General features: G+C 39.1%; 1 long non-coding RNA gene across 1 annotated transcript in view; it reads left to right on the top strand.

The window, feature by feature from the left end:
* LOC136873693 (uncharacterized) overlaps window positions 1–21318 on the top strand; it is a 37437-nt gene extending 16119 nt beyond the window's left edge. The window contains exons 2-3 of the long non-coding RNA XR_010860156.2: window positions 28–98; window positions 21144–21318. This is a non-coding gene — a long non-coding RNA (uncharacterized lncRNA). The remainder of the gene's footprint in view (window positions 1–27; window positions 99–21143) is intronic.
* Window positions 21319–22342: the final 1024 nt, after the last annotated feature.

The following is a 22342-nucleotide window of genomic DNA, read 5'->3' on the forward strand; positions in this document are numbered from 1 at the left end:
AAACGTGTTTTTGTCTTTTCTCAACAGCACTCTGTTTCCCTCAAGAAAAATTGGAAGTGCCGTCGAATTCTTCAACTAATGAACCAGGAGAGTAATAGGTAAGTTGTTCATTCAGGTAGATACTGATCAGACAGCTCTGAGCGTCAATGAAATATGACTTTGGAAACAAGTGGATTCAGTTAACTGTGTCGGTTTTCCGTGGTTTATCATTTCCTTACTGCACGCAAATGCTATGAGGTTGCCTTTTCAGAAAATGACCTGTTACTTCCCAATCACAGAGCGAAATGACCGTGCGGTTAGGGCTCGAATCATACATCGGATCACCTTATTGGTAGTTGGATATAGTGTTTTGGGAAGGCGGAAACAACAGGTCATGTGACCTAAATTCAAATTATCTCATTGTTTAACTCTTTTCAGTGCAACTAGCTAGTGTTGACGTGACAGGTCCATTTAATATAGCAAATTATGGAATCATACCTAGTTTTCATTCGTAAATCATGACTGCTTACAGCGACTTCTGGAGCGAAGTTGTAGTTCAGAATGGTGCAATGAATAACGTGCAATCCAGTGGCACCAAAATCTCAATATCGACCTATCCTATCCCATCGTCGCCATCAGACCTATCTCTGCCGACGCGACGTAAACCCAATTGTAAAAACCACCACCGTCGCTACCAGCAGCACCACCAGCATCTCCACCACCAACACCACCACCACCACCACCAAAACAACAACAACAAATAAACAACTTGTATTTCCATGGTTTCACCAATTTGTGTATGTCAGGGAAAATAGTTTGAACGGAATGCATAAAATTCCTTCCAATGCAACATCGGACTGACATTACTCTTATTCGGCTTCATGGTTGAGAATACGTAATCCTGCGTGGATACACGGAAAACATTTTGTTCAAAGTTCTTATAAACTGTAAGGACACCTGGAACATTTTGGTGCCTGCCAGTTTGAGCAGGGCCTGGTCAAAATTTGCAGAAAAGGGCGTCATATATGTATTGTCCAATTATTTGTATGCATTTGGACTTCGCTGTTATTACCACAATCCGACTAGTCACATGGTTTCAGAAATGGGAATCCTTCAAAAATCTTTCTCCTGTAACTTAATTATATTTTGAACAATGCTTGAATCGCTCAAAATGCTTTATGATATCGGGGTCTGCAAACCAGTGCGCACTAATTTACAACACCACAGCCGGGCTGAGTGACTTAAACGGCATATTCGATCCTGGCCCAGTTCGGTGGTATTTAAAGGTGCTCAAATACGACAGCCTCTTGTCGGTTGGTTTACTGGCACTAAAATTACTCCTGCGGGACAAAATTCTGATACCTTGACGTCTCCCAAAACTGTCAGAGTAGTTAGTGCGACGTGAAAACCAATTATTACTTTCTTTCTTCGTTTCTCCTTTAGGGTCTTCTAGTGACCACGTGACAATTTCAATGCTTCAATCTTTGTCTTCTTTCTTAATGCTCCTTCATCTGCTCACTGTGCTTCCTGTTCCTCTCATTGGACCATTTTGAGCCTGTTTTCTTTCCCCACCGATCTTCGAATCTTTCGATTTTTAACACGTTATTTCTAAATCTCTTTCACTGTTGATATTCTTCCCTTACGTTGTTTCTTTCTAAATATTCTTGACTTTATGAATCCAGGTTATTTTTAACTTCTTGTTCCAAAGATCTGTTCCGTTAACCTGATCTCATCCATTCTGTATAAATGTCCAAAAACTATCAATCACTTCTTCCGCATTGTGTCTGTTATGTTTTCTATGTTCCGGTGTATTTCATCGTTATGTCATTACTTCCAGAGTTCTGTAGTTCTTAGCTGACCAAGTATTTTCCCTATAATTTTTCTTTCTAGTACTTACAATTTATTCAGCTTGTAACTTAGTACTAGACATTCACTCGCGTATAGGCATTCCGGTTTGACTACCATGTTGTAGCGTTGTATTTTGAGGTTTTCAGATACACATATTTGTAGTAGATATTCCTAGTTATACCGTATGATATTTCCATCTTGTGTATCCTTTCTTCTATATCGGATTTTTGCAAACCGTTTCCTTGAACTGTTTCCCCCAAATATTTGAATTTTTTGTCTTGCTTATTTGACCAATTTCTGTTATTAGAAATTCTTGATCTTTTTTATATTTGTCATAAATTTGGTTTCTTCTACAGAAATTACATTAATATTATTGTTATTATTAGTCCTTTTATTCTAAGGAAGAAGGTGGCGGTAATCTTCCGAACTTCTCCACAAAGTGAATCTCACACATCGTTCATACCCCTGACGTATCGTCTTCTTCCCATCCAACGTTACTGATCTTACTACTGGTTCACTTTGAAGAAAGGTTCCCTTCCACCTTATTCTCTTGTCCTAAACTTGTAAAATGATGGCACACCTTACAACCGAACATTTTATTTTTCGCATAAGCCACTCGTTCCTCTGGAAGGAGTCATTTTTCTGAGGTAACATTCAACAAGCGGGTCTATCATGTTCAGAATGGATTCCGTCTTGAACTGCAGTGTATCTGTCGGTGCTTGCGACTGCATTCACTTGATTTACTGTTGAAAGTTTAGGAGATTGTACAAAAGAATCGTTATTTTTCTTTTATTGTGCACAGGTATCAAATAGTTCTTTTTTATTTCACTTCTCTAAGCATGTCGGTAGAAAAATACAAGTGTTTAATGCTTTTCAAATTATTAAAAAACAACAAAAGCAGTTAAGTTGAAAGACATATTAACCCCAGATTAACTATGATGGTTAGCTATTTACTAGTTGTTTGCTGCTATGTTGGTATCAACCTCTTAAAAACTCGTGTATACGCGGAATTTTAGTTCATAAAATTATATAACATTTCGAGAAGAGACGCGAAGAAAGTAGCAAATTTACTCATTTCTTGTCGTTTATTAATATTTCCAGAAGATGTTGAATGAAATGTTTACTTTAGCTTCTTGTTTCGACAATAGATGTCTTTCACTCAACGCCAAGTGAACGTCTACCACTCAATCAGCGCAAACCGTTGGCTTTTGTCATGCATTGCTTTCGAAGTGTACTTTATGCATTTTAAGAAAATGGAGAGTGATGATTAGTGTGATATTATATTTTATGAATCTGATAGTTCTGAAGATGATTATGAGTATAGTTCATGTGTTTCAGTGCATTTGACACAGCCAAAAGAGTACGAACAATACATTCCTTTTTCAATATTTAATGTTAAGATGTCTTACTTGTCAACTGCTAAATGTTTTGTGTTTATTTATTTCATATGCGAGTTTAAAAATATAACAGTGAAAGTCATCACGAAAATTCTCGGTAATTTAGGGAGTTTGTTAGGAAGTCTTTAAGTACTAAGTTCGTAAAACTTGATTTCTTTGTTAAGTTTGACACTGTACTTGAATGTATATTACATTTTAGCAATTCAGTTTGATGAAGGGTGAAAAAAAACCAGTGAGAGGATAAGAAAGCATACGACGAAGGTTATCTCTTTTTTCCTTTAACTCCGAAATGACGGCACGGAATGGTTAATAGGACAGTAATGATGGTTTCTTAATGGCACTTTGCAGAAACTTCTATCATGTGTTCGTATGCATTATGTCTATAGAGACGTAATAAAAAGGGAGAAGATAGTTTGATTTTAGGCCATCAATCAAAACTTCACTAGAAATGTGATAGGAATATTCAGAATAAATTCATTCATTTTTTTCTTTCGAGAAAAAGGTGCGGGTACAGAGTACCGTTGCTTATCGCCAAAAAAGACAATTAATTCTTCTTCTTCTTTGTCGTTTAGGCCTACTGAGGACCACGGGGCTCGTATCTACTCTTGGGTAAAGTTGTTGCTTTCTTCTTCTTCCAATACTCCTTCATTTGCTGACTATGAGCCAGCTTTCTCTCCTCGGTCCACTTAGTTCCTGTAGTCTTCTTACTTGTAAGGGACGTTGGGAAAACTCCGTGTCGGATGGCTTGACGGAACAGTAGTCGGTCATGAGTTTGTTATTATTATTATTATTATCGAATCGTTATGCCCAACTAAAGAGCGCACGTGGACTTATTTATCACAACGTTTCTTCTTGTCTTCCCAAAACCTCTTCATACTTTCGCTGTGCTTCATTTTGCGTTCTTCCTTCCATCCTGTAGCTTGTCTTTTACGTTGATCAGCAAATTTGTGTTTGTTTATGAGATTTCTGAATGTTTTATGTCTTGCATGATTTCTTCGTTTATACCAATTTCCTGAAGATCTTTGTTTATTTCTATAGGCCAGTTGTCATTTTTTAGAGATACCGCATGATTTGGTATTTTCCTTGTAGCCTATTGTTATCCATCCTGATCAGGTGACCATAGAATTTTAATCTTATTTTTCTAATGGTGTCTGTGATTTTTGCTGTTACCTTGTAGATTTCCAGTGATCTCCTTCCCATCCAAATGTCATTCTCGCACTTAGGTCGTAGAATGTTTCTGGAAATTTTCCTCTCTTGTTTTTCGATGTTTTTTATTTGTGATCTGCCACCAATTATCATAGTTTCTGATGCATAAATGGCTTCTGGTTTGACAACTGTGTTGTAGTGTAGTAATTTTGCGTTTTGGGATATTTTGTTGTATCTACTCCAGACAATTTTGTATGCTTTTTGTAATTATGTAATTCTCTCTTTGTTTGCTTGCTGATTTATCCCGTTTGGTTGTATAATTTCGTCTAGGTATTTGAATTCACCTACTTGGGAGAATTCCCCATATATAGTGATTATTATTTCAATATTTAATTCTATTTTAAATAGTTTACTAAAACAGCATTGGCAAATCCGTCCGCTCTGTTCTACTGGACCGATACGCTTCGTTTATGTTTTATTCTCCTCGGAATTACTTGTCGGTGAATCACGTGGCATTGATAGGTCTCTAATATCAGCCAATTTTGAGTAATCATAAAGTAAATTCACTAAATGATCAGTCCAATAATTGCAGGCGATGGCTTACCTTAACCCGCACTGTATTCTGTATTTAACGTTTTGCTAAGCGACTATCACTTTCATTAATATTCTGTTTGATTTTCATCCTTAGTAATGTCATTGCATGCAGCGATGTTTGATTACTACCTGTCAAGCTAGCGAGGATACGCTTCCTCTGATCATGGAAGAATTCTCTCTATATATAATATAATATATTCAATAAATGACAGAGCGTTCCTAATAACTTACATGTTGCTGGGAGAAAAAAGTCTACGTACAAACAGACTCCATCATGACATACGCCTTATACATTATCTGGGAACACCTATCGAAGGATAACCTAGCTACACTAATAACATTTACTATTCCTCAAATAACTGAGGTTGCCAAACCGACAAAGAATATCATACAATATAAATTTTGTTCAGAGTGCAGAGTAAAAGACAATCATTCTATTGATAATGTACAGAGAACAATTAGCAGCTTATAAATGACTTTAATTCGTGTAATTAAATGGATGGACCGTAGAGGTGATACCTCAAGATTTCTATCTTAGGAAGTTCTCTGCTTGGCAAGAAACGCTCCTTCGAGACTAACCTATGCTTTCACACACGACAAGCGTTCTATACAGAAGAACTGCCATTAAAAATACCATTGCCTCTACGACACAATGCCAAGCTTCACATCAAGAACTGCAGGAAAAAAGCCAATATATAGGTAAATATTTATTAAACAGACGGCATGATGACGTCAGACTGGATGAATTCTGACTACGAACTGCGGCATACCATATCGCGCTTCTTGTTTAATGTTCATAAAACCTTGAGGAGGGCAGGCAAAACAATATAACTACGACAGGTATGTCGAGACGAGTTATCTGACCTATTTATAACAAATGCTGCGGAGCAACACGGGTCCTCTAGCTATTATTATTATTATCATTATTATTATGATTACAGTAGAACTCGATAATAACGATATCCAAGAGATGTGCCGTTATAAACGAGTGTCATAAATACCGACTCGTATTATCAGTCTAGTGACGTGGAAAATGAATAGAGTAACATAAACGTAATTAGGTTTCCTCCACGTCGCTCCGTTCAGGTTTTCGTACCCGCTTGCACCAGCCGTACCGTCGCTTGCTGGTACAAGTCACACAAGGACAAGAGATAACAAAAATACCCTCAAAACAAGCAAAGATACTCATCAAAATGTGGAGCAGCTGAAACGGGACCAGAGAAAACGTGGTTCGAGAAAGAATGTTTGGCATGTTAAAATACAATTAATAAATATGAAGGGTGTCCACAATTTAAAAGACCTAGGTGCATTTTTGAGGTAATCCAAAATAATGATTTTAAAAGTAACTATAACAGAGTAGGTAACTGACAATGCGCAAGTACTTGAATTTAAAGTGAAAGAGTAAATTAAAGGAAAAATAAATTAAATAATTAACTTAAAATTAATAAATTAATAATAAGGACTATTTTAGTCAGACTAAAAGAAACAAGCCCAAAGGGAAATACATCCTCTTGTTTAAAGCTCGAAAAAAAATTAAAATCAATGAAACAATTAATGAATTACAGAGGACCGTGTTCGTCAATGAAATGAAATAATTACAAAGGAAAGACGTCCTCTAATCAAAAGCAAAACAGAATTAAAACTCTAAAATTAATCATTAGATAATTTTAAGAGCCAATGAGAGTTGTTTACAAGATAATAAAGTTTAATATGTCCATGGTCTGGATTCATCAACAGGTAGAAAGATTTCGTAGAATAAATGATTTATCTCACTTAATTTAATTAATTTATTCCTTTATTCCTTTCCAGGATATGATTAATTCCAGTTTTCATCAGTTATATTTACTTATTGATTCACAAAAAAGAACATAGTAAAAGGGGCCACAGGGGATTCTACTAAAGGATCGGATCTCAAATATACATTACAGAAACGTAAATTAACGTAGAAGGAATCACTTGTCACCAAGACAGAAATAGGTCACCAAATTAAAGAAAATTAATAAAACAGATCACAAAGGACGTGAATATTCACACACTTCACCAAGAAGTCAGAGCAAAACCAGCTCAAATCATCGGGGACACGCCCAAACACAACAATTATCAGTAATCATCACCAAGGGCATCAGTTGCCATGGAGCACGACAACACACACATAAGCCACCGAAGTGACCAATCACAGAATAATACCAACAATACGGTGATCCCAAGGCAGTAAAGAAGAATCACAAACGCTGAGTTTGAAGTTCCTGGCCTAGGCAACCTACCGGGTGTAACAAAATTCGTATCCAAATTTCTGGGGATGTCAGAAGAGACCAAAATAAGCATATACACAATGTTGTTGTCTTTCACCAAAAATTCTTAATATACAGGGTATTAGGGGTATACGTGCAGATATTAAGCTAGTCGGCGAAGAAAAATACATTTCACAATATATGCCATGCACTTGTTACCTTGTCCTATTAGTTTTCCCATATCTGAGCCAAATATTTCAGGACCTAATGTGTATTGAACGGCCGTAGCAGGATACGCCGGTTATGTCATTCTGTTCACGCGTAGTGGAAGTACAGTACCAGAGTATAGGGCTTGTTGAACCTGTTTCTTATCGCAGGCCAACACATGTTGTTGTGCACTTCCCCTAAAGGCTTGACAAGTAGGAGAGGTTGACTCACGTGCCAGGCCACTTGCTGTAATCGAAAACCGGTCTAGGGTAGTCTGTGTGAAAAGTACACAGAATCCTTACAGTAACGTCGAAGATCCATATCAGCACATGCATGCAAATCAAACGTTGTGTAGTTGTGTGTGATTTATAAGACGTCAATGGTATTACTCAGTGAGTATCATTATGATAGCCGTATTGGAGTACAGAATGTAAAAGAAACCCAGTTCAGGGCCCTGACTTAGCTTTATATTAAATACGGCTGAAGATGCTTACAAAGCCTAAGCGAAACATGTCCTATTCTAACATATATGTTGTATTTGTATCTTAGACTTCGAGATTGTAAAGTATAGGAATGGTGGTTTTTAAATAAATTTGTTTGAAACTTTTACATTTCTCAGTGATCCAAGGTGACAAAATGAAAGCAAATAGTTAATAAGTAAATGAAATATGGGCGCAACATTTGTGTGCTGTTATTGCGACAGTCTACGATGAATTTCTGACAATAGACAATGCGAGTTGTGTATGCTTATTCATAAACTTTTCAGGTCAATGAAAGGAAGGTGGACACTGAAAGAAAAGGCTAAAATTATTCAGTGAAATTGTTATTAATGAGACAAATTTCAGAAACCGTAGTTGCATCCATGCGTGAATATTGTTCGAAGGAAAAGGAGCTACTGTGGAATTGCCACCGAGCATCTGTAATAGAGGGCTTATTCTTCTTTTCCTAATCTGTTTACCCTCCAGGGTTGGTTTTCCCTGGGACTCAGAGCAAGGGATCTCACCTCTACCACCTCACGGGCAGTGTCCTGGAGCGTGACACATTGGGTCGAGGATATAATTGGTGAGAATGACCAGTACCTCGCTCAGGAGGCCTCACCTGCTATGCTGAACAGGGGCCTTGCGGGGGGATGGGAAGATTGGAAGGGATAGATAAGGAAGAGGAAGGAAGCGGCCGTGGCCTTAAGTTAGGTACCATCCCGGCATTTTTCTGGAGAAGTGGGAAACTACGGGAAACCACTTTCAGGATGGCTGAGGTGAGAATCGAACCACCCCTTATCATTTTACCTCCTGGGGCTTAGTGGACCCCGTTCCAGCCCTTGTACCACTTTTCAAATTTCGTGTTTGAGCTGAAAATCGAATCCTGGCCTTCGGGGGTGGCAGCTAATCACACTAACCACTACACCACAGAAGCGGACAGAAGGCAGTAAGTGCCGATAGGTAAAGTGATGATTGTAATGGACCCGTTTAATTATAACTTCCGTAATACTACTACTAATGTCTTTATGTTCCACTAACTAAATATCCCGGTTTTCGGAGACGCTGAAATGCCAGAAATTTTACCGCAGTACTTTTTAATGCAAGTAAATATACAGACACGAGACTGGCGTATTTGAACACCTTCAAATACCACCGAACTTAGCCGCCATCAAACCTGCCAAAGTGGGATCAGAAGACCAGCGCTCTATTTTCCGAGCTACTCAGACCGGCATTAGAGCTTAGAGTAAGTTGGTCGTGCGGTTAGGGGCGCGCAGCTGTGAGCTTGCATTTTGGTGATAGTGTGTTCGAACTCCACTGTCGGCAGCCGGGAAGATGGTTTTCCGTAGTTTCCTATTCTCACACCAGGGAACTGCTGGACTGTACCTTTATTAATGCCTCGAACGCTAACTTCCCACTTGTATCCATTTTCTCTCCCATTGTCGCCGTAAGACCTACTTGTGTCGGTGCGACGTAAAACAATCTGTTAGTACATGTTTCTGTAATTTCGGAGACATGTCTGCAATTATAGGATTAATAGTAATTCGGACTTGTTAAAAGTTCACTATTTTCTTTAGTGTTTTCTTACAGATTACGAGCTACGAAGTTTGAGTGGGGCGTTTAACTTTTATTTTAATAATAGTTAGTAATATAATAATAGACTAACCCAGTTATAATAATATTGTTACTGGCTTTATGGCGGATGCAAGCTGACGGCCGCGCGCTCCTATTCGCACGGCCAACTCGCCCAGTAGTAATAATAATAATAATAATAATAATAATAATAATAATAATAATAATAATAAATGATTACGTGCCATTGGAGACGCGCGGTGTCGAAATTTTGCCTATAGGTATTCCTTAACGTGCCTGTAAATCCACCGATCAGAAGCAGACGTATTTGAGCATCTTCAAATACCAGCGGACTGAGCCAGGATCGATCCTGCTAAGTTCATGAAACCAGTGCTTGAAGCGTCTGAGTCACTCAGCCTTGCAACGTTTATTTTGATACGTTTAATAGGCACTGCAAAAGCAACAGTAAACTAGAATGCTTTAATTTACCATTAAACATGTTCTTTTCGTTTGGAAGCACAAAAGGAAAGTACGCGTTATTTATTTATTTTTATAACATGTCCCTTATTGGTATGAAGCAAAACGTTCGTTGTGCTCTGACAATTCAATTCTGAATCTACTCACTTCGAAGTCCTATCCCATGCATTATTTCTTTGACGTAAGGAACTTTATTTACGTACACGTCAACACGGGGTGTTAAAGCATACGGCGAGTTCGTCTCCCAAAAATCTATGGTATTGAAATCACACTGTGGGAGAATATTCCACGTAAGCAGTTCGACAAAAGCACTAGACCTGTCACGTGCCGGTTCGGTTGTCTGCTGTTCCTAGCGACGGGGATGTGGTAGGATGGGTTTCCGCCCCCTACATGAAACCGGACTAGGGGTGTGAGCTGTTTCTCTGACCTTGACCTGTATAACAGTTGTCAGAGAGGCGAATTATCGTCCGTAATAGTTCGCGAGTTATTTCGTAGTAGTAGTAGTAGTAGTAGTAGTAGTAGTAGTAGTAATATTTGAATAATGCCAGTGTATGAATACCACGAATACCATGATACGCTGCTAGTGTATCGTGTGGCAGAACAGAACACGGGTCGCCCTCCATGAATCTATCGGGAAAGGCTTCCCAACAGACGGGTGCTGAATCCAGCAACGATACTTGCTGTACTGCGGCCTATTCGCGATACAGGTTGTGTTACATCACGCTTTGAAAAGCGATGGCCTGAACGGCCACGTGTAATGCTAGACGCGGAAGAAGATATCCTGACAATAGTAAACCATGATCCCGGGCGCCGTACGCGTAGTATAACACGTCCCGTTGGTGTACCAAAATGTACCATATGTAGGACACTGCATGAAGAGCGAGTGCATCCTGACCACATTCAACGGGTGAAGTGACTTTCACAGCTGATTACCATATTTTTTACGAGTTGATGTACGTCGCCACGACACAGATAGATCTTACGGCGACGACGGGACAGGAAAGGGCTAGGATCGTGAAGAAGCAACCGTGGCCTTAATTAAGGAACACCACCAGCATTTGCCTGGTGTGAACATGGCAAACCACGGAAAACCGTCTTTAGGGCTGCTGACAGAGGGGTTCGAACCCACTATATCCCACTCATGGGCTGTGGAACATCCCCATTCAATAAAAGAAGGCAATTTCCAGCACGGGTTCTGAATTAATACTTGGATGGGTGTAGTAGCAGGTCGGTTACGTGGACTTTCATCTTTTTATTAATGTTACCTTGCTCCTGTAGATACAATACGTTACTGGAGCTTTCAGAGGACGTGTCGCTTCGACTACGCAGAACCACGTGGATTTTACACGACGTGCAGACATTTCCTTAATTAATTTAATTAAGGTACAGCACTAGCATTTGCTTGGTATGAACATGGCAAACCACGGAAAACCGTCTTTAGGGCTGCTGACAGAGGGGTTCGAACCCACTATATCCCACTCATGGGCTGTGGAACATCCCCATTCAATAGGAGAAGGCAATTTCCAGCACGGGTTCTGAATTAATACCTGGACGGGTGTAGTAGGAGGTCGGTTACGTCGACTAATTATCTATATATATAAAAGCAAGTCGGGCTGGAGCGATGTATATATAAATATTTAAAAATGAAAAAAGACGTGAATTAATAAGGCACTTCCAGAAATCTCAGAAATTTGAAACTTGGTACGGAGGAAACTGATGACCCCAGGATCCCTAGAAAAATCGGAAATTCTCAAAATTCCCTGAAGGGGGCACGCTGGGGGGCTCAAATTTTGGGCTCAGCATAAGAACACAGTCGTATAGTATATCCAAAACGATAACCTATAGGTTTCGTGGGCTTAAAAATTTTCGGGAATTTCCTCATTTTTATCCCCTATCCCCCCAAATCAAAATGGCGGCACAACCTGCCAGACGAGGTAGACAATTGAAATTTGGTGAAATTATAGCTTTTGGTCCCTAACCGACGGGAAAATTCCAAGATGTTCAAATTTTTCACTTTTTACCCCCCAAAGATATCGAAATATGGAGGCAATTTTAATGACTGTGCAGACATTCCTTTTGAGCTATTTTTTGGCTAAACGGTAAGTCGTATCACAAAACGGATGGCACAATGTCACTTCAATTCGGAGTGATCTACAACTTTGGTCCTGTGACATTTTGTCGTATCTGTCTCCCTTATACGTTAAATTTGGCCGTATTTCTGGATTGTTCGTATTTTGGTGATTTTTACAAGTATATTTCATTGTTTGACACACTTATAAGAATGATAGGATCATCGCGTTGTGTGCGCACATTGGCACGATTAAGGGACATATGTGTACCAAATTTCATGATTCTAGCTTATACATAAGTAGGCAAAAAGTAATGTAAAATGTTAAAAATGCACCCAAATTTCACCCTATTCAAAATGTGAACTCAATTTACCCCCTTAATATGGGAGATACGAGGAAATGGTTTAGAAACAAACATGTAGAGCGATAAATGAGGCGTCTGATGGCGCAAACCGTTTCTTAATATCATAAACCGTTTAGGAGATATGAATCTCGAAGTGGAAGTCTGCACTTTTCAACGTGCTCATGCTTATCCGTCATCTATCTATATATATATATAAAAGCAAGTCGGGCTGGAGCGATGTATATATAAATATTTAAAAATGAAAAAAGACGTGAATTAATGAGGCACTTCCAGAAATCTCAGAAATTTGAAACTTGGTACAGAGGAAACTGATGACCCCAGGATCCCTAGAAAAATCGGAAATTCTCAAAATTCCCTGAAGGGGGCACGCTGGGGGGCTCAAATTTTGGGCTCAGCATAAGAACACAGTCGTATAGTATATCCAAAACGATAACCTATAGGTTTCGTGGGCTTAAAAATTTTCGGGAATTTCCTCATTTTTATCCCCTATCCCCCCAAATCAAAATGGCGGCACAACCTGCCAGACGAGGTAGACAATTGAAATTTGGTGAAATTATAGCTTTTGGTCCCTAACCGACGGGAAAATTCCAAGATGTTCAAATTTTTCACTTTTTACCCCCCAAAGATATCGAAATATGGAGGCAATTTTAATGACTGTGCGGACATTCCTTTTGAGCTATTTTTTGGCTAAACGGTAAGTCGTATCACAAAACGGATGGCACAATGTCACTTCAATTCGGAGTGATCTACAACTTTGATCCTGTGACATTTTGTCGTATCTCTCTCCCTTATACGTTAAATTTGGCCGTATTTCTGGATTGTTCGTAAATTTGGTGATTTTTACAAGTATATTTCATTGTTTGACACACTTATAAGAATGATAGGATCATCGCGTTAGGTGCGCACATTGGCGCGATTGAGGGACTTATGTGTACCAAATTTCATGATTCTAGCTTATACATAAGTAGGCAAAATGTAATGTAAAATGTTAAAAATGCACCCAAATTTCACCCTATTCAAAATTTGAACTCAATTTACCCCCTTAATATGGGAGATACGAGGAAGTGGTTTAGAAACCGACATGTAGAGCGATAAATGAGGCGTCTGATGGCGCAAACCGTTTCTTAATATCATAAACCGTTTAGGAGATATGAATCTCGAAGTGGAAGTCTGCACTTTTCAACGTGCTCATGCTTATCCGTCATCTATATAAATAAAATCGTAACGACCGTGTGTCCGTACATTGATTATTTTGGCGAAATTTCCGTACAGTTATCCGTTTCAGGTGTAATTATGACCATCTGCATCATTTTTTGCTTTGGTGTCCGTTTGTCTGTTTGTTTGTCTGTTTGTCTGTCCTTCTATAACTTGAAAACTACTGGATATATTTCCACCAGACTTCATATTTAGAATCCACCTGTCGTTGGGTAGGTTTTAGCGCAAAAAATAAAATCGTAACGACCGTGTGTTTATACATTGATTATTTTGGCGAAATTTCCGTACAGTTATCCGTTTCAGGTGTAATAATGACCATCTGCATCATTTTTAGCTTTGGTGTCTGTTTGTCTGTTTGTCTGTTTGTCTGTTTGTTTGTCTGTTTGTCTGTTTGTCTGTCCTTCTATAACTTGAAAACTACTAAATATATATTTCCACCAAACTTCATATTTAGAATCCACCTCTCCTTGGGTAGGTTTTAGCGCAAATATCGTTTCTAAATCCCTGAACTGAGTGGGGATTTTTACGAAACCGAAACCGTGTTTTTGCACTCCCTCAAAGTATACACAACCGAACTTAATGGAAATCAACCTGCCTTAATGAAAATGAATTTCTAAACCTTTTTTTCTCATGTGCATCATTTCGATAACAGGATTTAGTAAGGGAGATATCATTAACGGACCGTTTTTCGGTACAAATCCCAGCGGACTTAACGCAAGAGCGGGTGCGTGTAAAGCGTACTTCTTACAACTTGAAAACTAACAAGATATTTGAACCAAATTTTATATATAGCATCCATCTGTCCAAGGGTAGGTTTCCTTGGTGTCTGTTAGTTAGTTAGTTAGTTAGTTAGTTAGTTAGTTAGTTAGTTAGTTAGTTAGTTTGTTTGTTTGTTTGTTTGTTTGTTTGTTGGTCTGTTTGTCTTTCTCTAACTTGAAAACTACTGGATATATTTCCACCAAACTTCATATTTATAATCCACCTGTCCTTTGGGGAGGTTTTAGGGCAAATATTGTTTCTAAATCCCTGAACTAATTGGGGGTTTATACGAAGCCGAAACCGTGATTTTGCACTCCCTCAAAATACATACAACCAAACTTTATGGAAATCTACCTGCCTTAATGGAAATTAATTTCTAAACCTTTTCTTCTCATGTGCATCATTTCAATCACTTACAGGAAAGATAGTATGATCAAACTCTACACGAACATTGGCCCACCCAGTACCCATATGTGAGCCAAATGCTATGTCACATAATTATCCGAAAAGTAATGCAATGTAAGATATTCTTACACAAATTTCAACCTATTCAACGTTTTTGATTCAGTCTGACCCATGAATAGATTAGATGCGAGAAAATATCATAGGACCAGCCATTTAGATCGCTAAATACTGCGCCTTACGGTACAATCCTTTGTCGATATGACGTGCCGTTTAGCAGCAGTTAATCTGTAAATGAAGGTCTGCAATATTGCAAACATTCATATACTTTCGTATGTCCATCTGTATATATATTCATTGATGTCGATTTGTAGCGATCGAGAAAGGATGTGTCTGCTATTGTAATCAGTACTCCCTACACCGACTTTGACTGCTGGCAGTAGGAATGGGGTCCTTCTCCAACTCCTGTGTAACTGGCATTAGTAAGGAGGGCCTACGATTTTAATGAATAATTCACTTTTCGATTTGTCTTGCAGAAGGCAAGGGATCATGCAGTTTTGTTCGAAAGTCCCCTACTCTATTGTGTTTGGCTCTAGGCCAGGGTGCCCGCCATTATAAACAAATGTTCCAATCTAAAATTTGACTAGCATTAGGCATAGTGGCCTGCTATTTTCATGGAAACTCACTAATTCTGTGTGACTGGCAGTAAGCTGGCTAGCAGCAGTAAAAAGGGACTGTCATTATAATGATAACTGCACAACTCAATTTTGACTGGTGGTAGGGAAGTTGCCTGGTATTATAATAAAAACTCCTCAACTGTAACCTGTCTGAAAGTAGGAAATGGGTCTGCCATTGTAACTAAAACTCCCCAAATCGATTGTGACCGCGCAGTAGGCATTGGGGCCTGCAATTATAATGTAAACTTGCCAACTCGATTGTGAATGGCAGTAGGCAAGTGAGCCTGGCGTTATCGTCACAACTCCGCAACCCTCACTTTACATTGGAAACAACGTATGTGGACCTCCCCATGCTATTTCTCGGATAAGGCTAAGAGACATGCAATCTCATTTGCTGCACGCACAGTATTTACGTCGATATCCGTATACAATGTAGAATACCGTAGCGAAGCACGGGTACATTTGCTAGTATTTTTATTAATGTCACCTTGCTCCTGTAGATACAGCACGTTACTGGAGCTTTCAGAGGACGTGTCGCTTCGACTAGGCAGAACCACGTGGATTTTACACGAGGTGCAGACATTTCCTTAATTAATTTAATTAAGGTACAGCACCAGCATTTGCCTGGTGTGAACGTGGCAAACCATGCAAAACCGTCTTTAGGGCTTCTGACAGAGTGGTTCGTACCCACTGTATCCCACTCATGGGCTGTAGAAGATCCTGAGTAGGAGAAGGCAATTTCCAGCACCGGTTCTGAATTAATACCTGGATGAGTGTAGTAGGAGGTCGGTTACGTCGACTAATTATGTTTTTATTAATGTTACCTTGCTCCTGTAGATACAGTACGTTACTGGAGCTTTCAGAGGATGTGTTGCTTCGACTACGCAAAACCAGGTGGATTTTACACGATGGTGCAGACATATCCTCAACGGTGGACAGGACGATGTGGAACTATCAATATGCCAGCCAGATCTCCAGACCTTATTCCAATGGATTTTTATCTCTGGCGGACATGAAACACAAGGTATATCGAACTGAAGTAACCACTTCGGATGACTTCCGTGAACGTATTGTTTAAGCAGCAGAGGATATACTGAACAACCCTGGTATCTTGGCTCGAATGCGTAGCAACTTCATTCGGAGAAGTGAAGCCTGCAGAGATGCCCAGGGTGATAACTTTGAAAAATTGCTACGAGTTTTACTTCGGTATGTCAGATGTTACGCCATTTCTGCAACGTAATGGCTTGGGAGTACAGTACCGAATCCGTATAGTATTTTGAGTCTCGATAGTTCGATATTCTCATAAATCTGAGCAGAGAAATTGATGTACCGATAACAAAAATTATAATCGAGAGTTTCAGTGCGCGAGTGCCTTGTACGTGGCGAAAGCTGAACACCACGCACGGAAGACCTGCTTGTTAAAACGCTAGACATTGACCTTGAGCGCAGTTCGGCTGTTCCTCAATCCTACCCTGCACGCGGTTTGGTTTATTAAGTGTGTTCGAGCAATTTATATTTTGTTTCTTATTCACTACGAGTTAAAAAAGAAGACACTTTGCGTTTTTAAGTGCCGATGACCTTAAAACAGCAATCATCATCATCATCATCATCATCATCACGTATACAAATTCAATAAAATGCTTGTTTTATATTCATCACTACTGAAATTGGAACTATAAGTAAACATTTAACTTAAGAAGGTTGCCTAGAGTGTTTCGTTAATTTACAAAAGAAAGTTTAAAATTTCTTTTAGTGTAAGGCAATCTGTACGTTTTAGTTTTCTGAACTGTTCTACTGTAATGTTTAACATAGGTACATTTTTGTACACAGGCGTTTTCATGTACGTTCGTAAATCCGTGTTTTTCTATTCGAGATATTCTTGTTACAGTCCCCCTGGAATTACGGAGCCCCGACTGTATTTTAAAACGTGCGCCTTGTTCGACTCTGTCCTGCTTGACTATGTGGCTCTCGTTACCTTCTTCTTTCTCTTCTTCCTCTGCAGCCTTATGTCTTAACAGGTATACTGTATTCTACCGACATCACATTAACACGCAGTAGCGTAATTTGCTGCGATTTGTTATTAGCACTATCATAGTAAAATGTAGGATGTAGTTGTGGCGGAATCTTCTTAGATACGTTCGACATCTGTGAAGTGTGTATAATTTGATATCTCATATTGTAGTCATGAAAGTGACCGTCGGCCTGGCGTTCAGGTTAATAGCTACATATCTCTAACGTGTAACCTTGTTTATGTTTCTCATATTTGTTGATGTGTATGTTTGATGTTTATACACAATACGAGATAACAGCTGACTCATCCCTACGAACTTGACTTGGTTCTCGTCTTACGCATAGTAATGTGTAGTTAACTACTGCTACCGATGTTGCCTCACGTGACGTACATTTCATCATGTTTACTCTTAAACCACGCATATTTTACTATTTTCTTCCACGCATTTCAGCTTTTAACGACCTGATAATAATAATAATAATAATAATAATAATAATAATAATACGCTGAGGTACCCGAATTTAGTCCCGTAGTAGTTCCTTTTATGTACCAGTAAATCTACCGACACGAGGCTGACGTACAGTAACTGAGCACCTTCAAATACCACTGGACTGTGCCGGGTTTGAACCTGCGAATTTGGAGTCAATAGACCGGCACCTCAACCGTCTGAGTCACTCATCCCGGAATTAGGCACGAAATGTAGGTACGTTTAGTTTATTTAGTTGTATAACATGCCCATTATTCCTTTGAAACTAAACGTCCGATGTGTTTCGATAATTCAGTACCGTATTTCACGTCCCGGCGCGCCTATCCCAACCAAAAATTATATCACACGCTCGTACAGGTCCCGCACCGACACAGTTTTTCAGGTCATTTCCATACTCACTAGACCACCGGGCTGATGACCACAGATATCCCAATGCCCTAAAGGACGTAACAGCAAATGAACCAGTATTAACGCTGAGAATTCGATACATCTCGAGGGTCCGAAACCGATGACCAGTGTTGTTTGAAGCCCCTAAAACGGAAACTAAATACTAATAACAACAAAACCAGTCTGGCTAGATGTAACGTAACATGGCATACACTACTGTAGTAGCCGCCTTCAGCTGTTTTCGTAGTTCAGTTGCTCTTAAACATAAAACTAGTTTGACAAGTATGTTACGTAACATCTCGTGCATTGCATAGGTAGCGTCCAGCTGTTACAGTAGTACATTTGCTCGTAAACGTAAACAGAAACCAGTTTGGCGCGGATGGCGCGTGACCAAAGGGAAGCTATTCATTAACAAGAACAAGGCATACTTCCTATTCTAAAAATATCTTATCTCTTGGTTCTCAAAAAAGCTTCCGAGGATTACAAAAAGTTTCATATATAGTGGTTCGCCACATCGTTCTCTATTGCTAGAAGAAATATCTGCAGGTACACCCCTAACTTCCTGTGTATAACATGAGGATATAATTGGAAGTTGTTATCAAGGTAAGCAAGGTGTTAATATGGGAGGAGAGAAAATTGAATTCATCAGATTTGCTGATGACATGGTAGTCCTAGCAGGACGTGAGGAAATGATGAATATCATGTTGGAAAAATTGAGCAGATCGTGTAAAAAATTTAATATGAAAATTAGCAGAAAGAAGACTAAGACAACGATCATAAGAAGAATGTAACAGCAAAGATTCAGATATTTAGGATTCACAATATTGTTTGTATGAGGTGAAGAGCAGGATCGCAATTGCCAAGGAAGCATACATGAATGAAAGGGTACTGATGAGTGGACCTTAAGAAGAGGTTACTGAACTGCTTTATATGGAGCGTTGCTCTTGATGGGTCTGAGACTTGGACTTTGAGAAGGGAGGAAGAAGGAAATGTGGGTATGGAGAAGAGATGGAGAAGATCAACTGGCAAGAGAAATTAAGGAATTAAGTGATATTGGAAAGAACAGGTGAAGGACGACAATACTGGAAGTAGGAATTGGTTAGGTCACTGTTTACGAAGGAAAATAATTTAGGAAACAAGGAATTTAGACTGTTTTCCATAAACTGCATTTAGGCCGGAAGTGACTTTCAAAATTTCTTTTTTGGTTTGATGGAGCTAACCAAGACTCACAATTTGAAAATTTTCCGGGCCCTTCAGCCCTTCAAATTTCGGCACAATTGAGGAAATTGCTTAGTTTTAGGTTTTTCGTGGTGTGGGGACCCGTGTTTTGTCTACTAAGAAGTGTTTCAATAAAATTGCTGCTATAGAAGGAATAGAAACATTAAAAAAATTACAATTTCCCAGGTTAAGTGAAGTCCGTGAAATTTGGACTACTTTAAACGTCCATAACTCTTTGACTTTAATGGAAATTTCTCAAATTTTATACACGGTAATTAGTACAATGCATCAAATGATTTGTTGAGTACAAATGTTTATATTATATTTAGAATTTGTTTAAAAGTAATATTAAAAAATAAACTTGTGTTCAAGTAATTTGGATCGATGACGTGTAACTTGGACCAGGTGATCGTGTAATTTGGACTGGTAAATATAAACACCCATAATTTATTTAATGAATTTATTATGAAATAATAAGCAATAAAATACGATACTATGTATTTTGCTCATCACTTGTGGTATGCAAGACAATGATAAAACAATTCCTCCTGAATTTTGGCGCAGTTTTCATGAGCCCACTTTTTGCAATTATTGCACTGAATCCGATCGCCATCATAGTAGTTATCACATACAATGTAGTAAGATAGTTCCTCAATTGTAATTATGTAAGCTAAGTGGACCTCGAACCAGCCCTCAGATCCAGGTAAAATCCCTGATTGTCCTTGGTTTCCCATTTTCACACCAGGCAAATGCTGGAGATGATCCTTAATTAAGGCCACGGGTGCTTCCTTCCAACTCCTAGGCCTTTCATGTCCCATCGTCGCCATAAGACCTATCTGTGTTGGTGCGACGTAAAGCAACTAGCAAAATCCCTGACATGGTCGGGAATAGAACCCGGCGGGTTAAGAGACAGACACACTACTCCTAGACCGCGGGTCCGACTTCAAACTATAAAACATGTTATGTTAGATCCACCAGTAAAACTACGAAGAAAAGGAATTATTACAACTGTTTCAACGGTCGAAATTACACGCACTTGGGCAGTCCAAATTACACGACATGCAAAGATTAAAAAAAACTAATACGAAAAGTATTTAAAATTTATGAATGAAAATATTTTAAAACTTATCTAGACATTTCATCAGTACTTGTAGAAGCTAAATATCCTCTAGGCAGAAGTAACTATTTCACAGTACACTTGCTTGTCATCGTATAAGCTTACAAGGATTGTTGGTATGAAAATTGTTTTCCTCTTCCCCCTTCAACCTTAATTCATTAGCAAAACAACTTCCAGGAAGAAAGCTACCCTCAGTTGTCTTGCTGACCTTGCCTCAGACAGAGGAGACCGAACTTGAAAATACCAAAAATATTATCGGTCCAAATTACACGGACTTCCTCTATCAATACTTACATTTAAACAGGGTTATCTCGACAACCGTCTCATATTGACCCCTTGTTCACATCAACGTTTTTGATCACAATGACTATTACTATCCTAGAATATTGCGCTTTTCTGCTGGGTCACGTCACCCTGTAAATTGTAACAGTAGAGTACTAAATATTCGTAAGTATTTTGTTTTAGTGCATTAAATATACTGTTTATATAGAAGTATAATTTCTGCTGCAGGCAAGGCTGTCTTCAAGGAGCAAGATGACCGGAGAGAAAGGCGATCCTAGCAGCACCATCTCCGATTCCTGCATTGTTGTTATTAATTCTCATTTTACAAGTTGTATTTCTGGTAAGAGGTGATATTACACAGCTGTGCACTGTTAATTGTTCAATAAAGTTATATACCGAGTAACTGTCCTTGAAATTAATTTTGATTCACGATTGACATCGATGACCGAGGATGAGAGGGTTGCAACTCAAAAAATTACGCATTTTTGAGATTTTACCATCTAGTAGGTCAATCAAATATAAACCGGAATTATTTTTTACAATGTTATTAACTTCACCAACAAATATACATACAACAAGCACCTCACTTTTGTCGCGAGCAAAAGACTGCAGTAAGCACCTTTCCAGCAGAAAGGCGTGTTTTTGTTTTAAAAGGTCCAACTGCACTTCGTTCCCGCCATTCCATGATGATTGTTTTGACTCCGAGGCGTAGTGATCAACCCAAGTTTCATCAGAAGTCACAATGTGGTGCAAAAATCATAGCCTTCCTCCTCGGAGCGATTCAGATGCCTCCTACAAACACGCTGGCGGATTGTTTCGTTGTTCCTGGGTGAGAAGACGAGTAACTCACAAACCAAACAATTTCCAAAGGTCGAGTTCATCATTGATGATGGCTTGAACACTTCAAAGTCTCTTTCCTATGAGTGAAGTAATTTTAAAAATGTTAAAGCGCCGATCTTCTTCAGTAAAGTCACGTACAGCACGAATGTTCTCTGCAGTGATGTTTGTCCGAGGTCGTCATTGGTGGGGCTCGTTTTCCACTTTTTCCCGTGCTGCTAACATTTGTTTGTGCCATTGATACACCTGGGTCTTTGAAACGGTTGCCTCCCCAAACTGTGCATGGAGCTTTCTCAAAATTTCCGAAGCTGTGGTGCCTCCTTTCGGCAGAAACTCGATGATGATGCATTGCGCAACAGATGTGTGTACCTCTTGCACGTTAATGGCGTACTGAAGTGAGCGGTAGCTCTTTTCTGTGTGAGGCGTTAAGACCCCTATTCAGAACAACCCCACAAACATACTCTCAAAGCCCCACCCATTTTCGTTCTCTACTAGAGCAGCTAATTTTAAATTTGCTGCCCCTATAGCTTACTTCAGTCTCTACAATCTCCGAAAGTGTTACAACATAAATCTAGGTGTATTCACCCCAG

This window comes from Anabrus simplex, chromosome 1 (genome assembly GCF_040414725.1).
Source record: "Anabrus simplex isolate iqAnaSimp1 chromosome 1, ASM4041472v1, whole genome shotgun sequence".
NCBI lineage: Eukaryota > Metazoa > Arthropoda > Insecta > Orthoptera > Tettigoniidae > Anabrus > Anabrus simplex.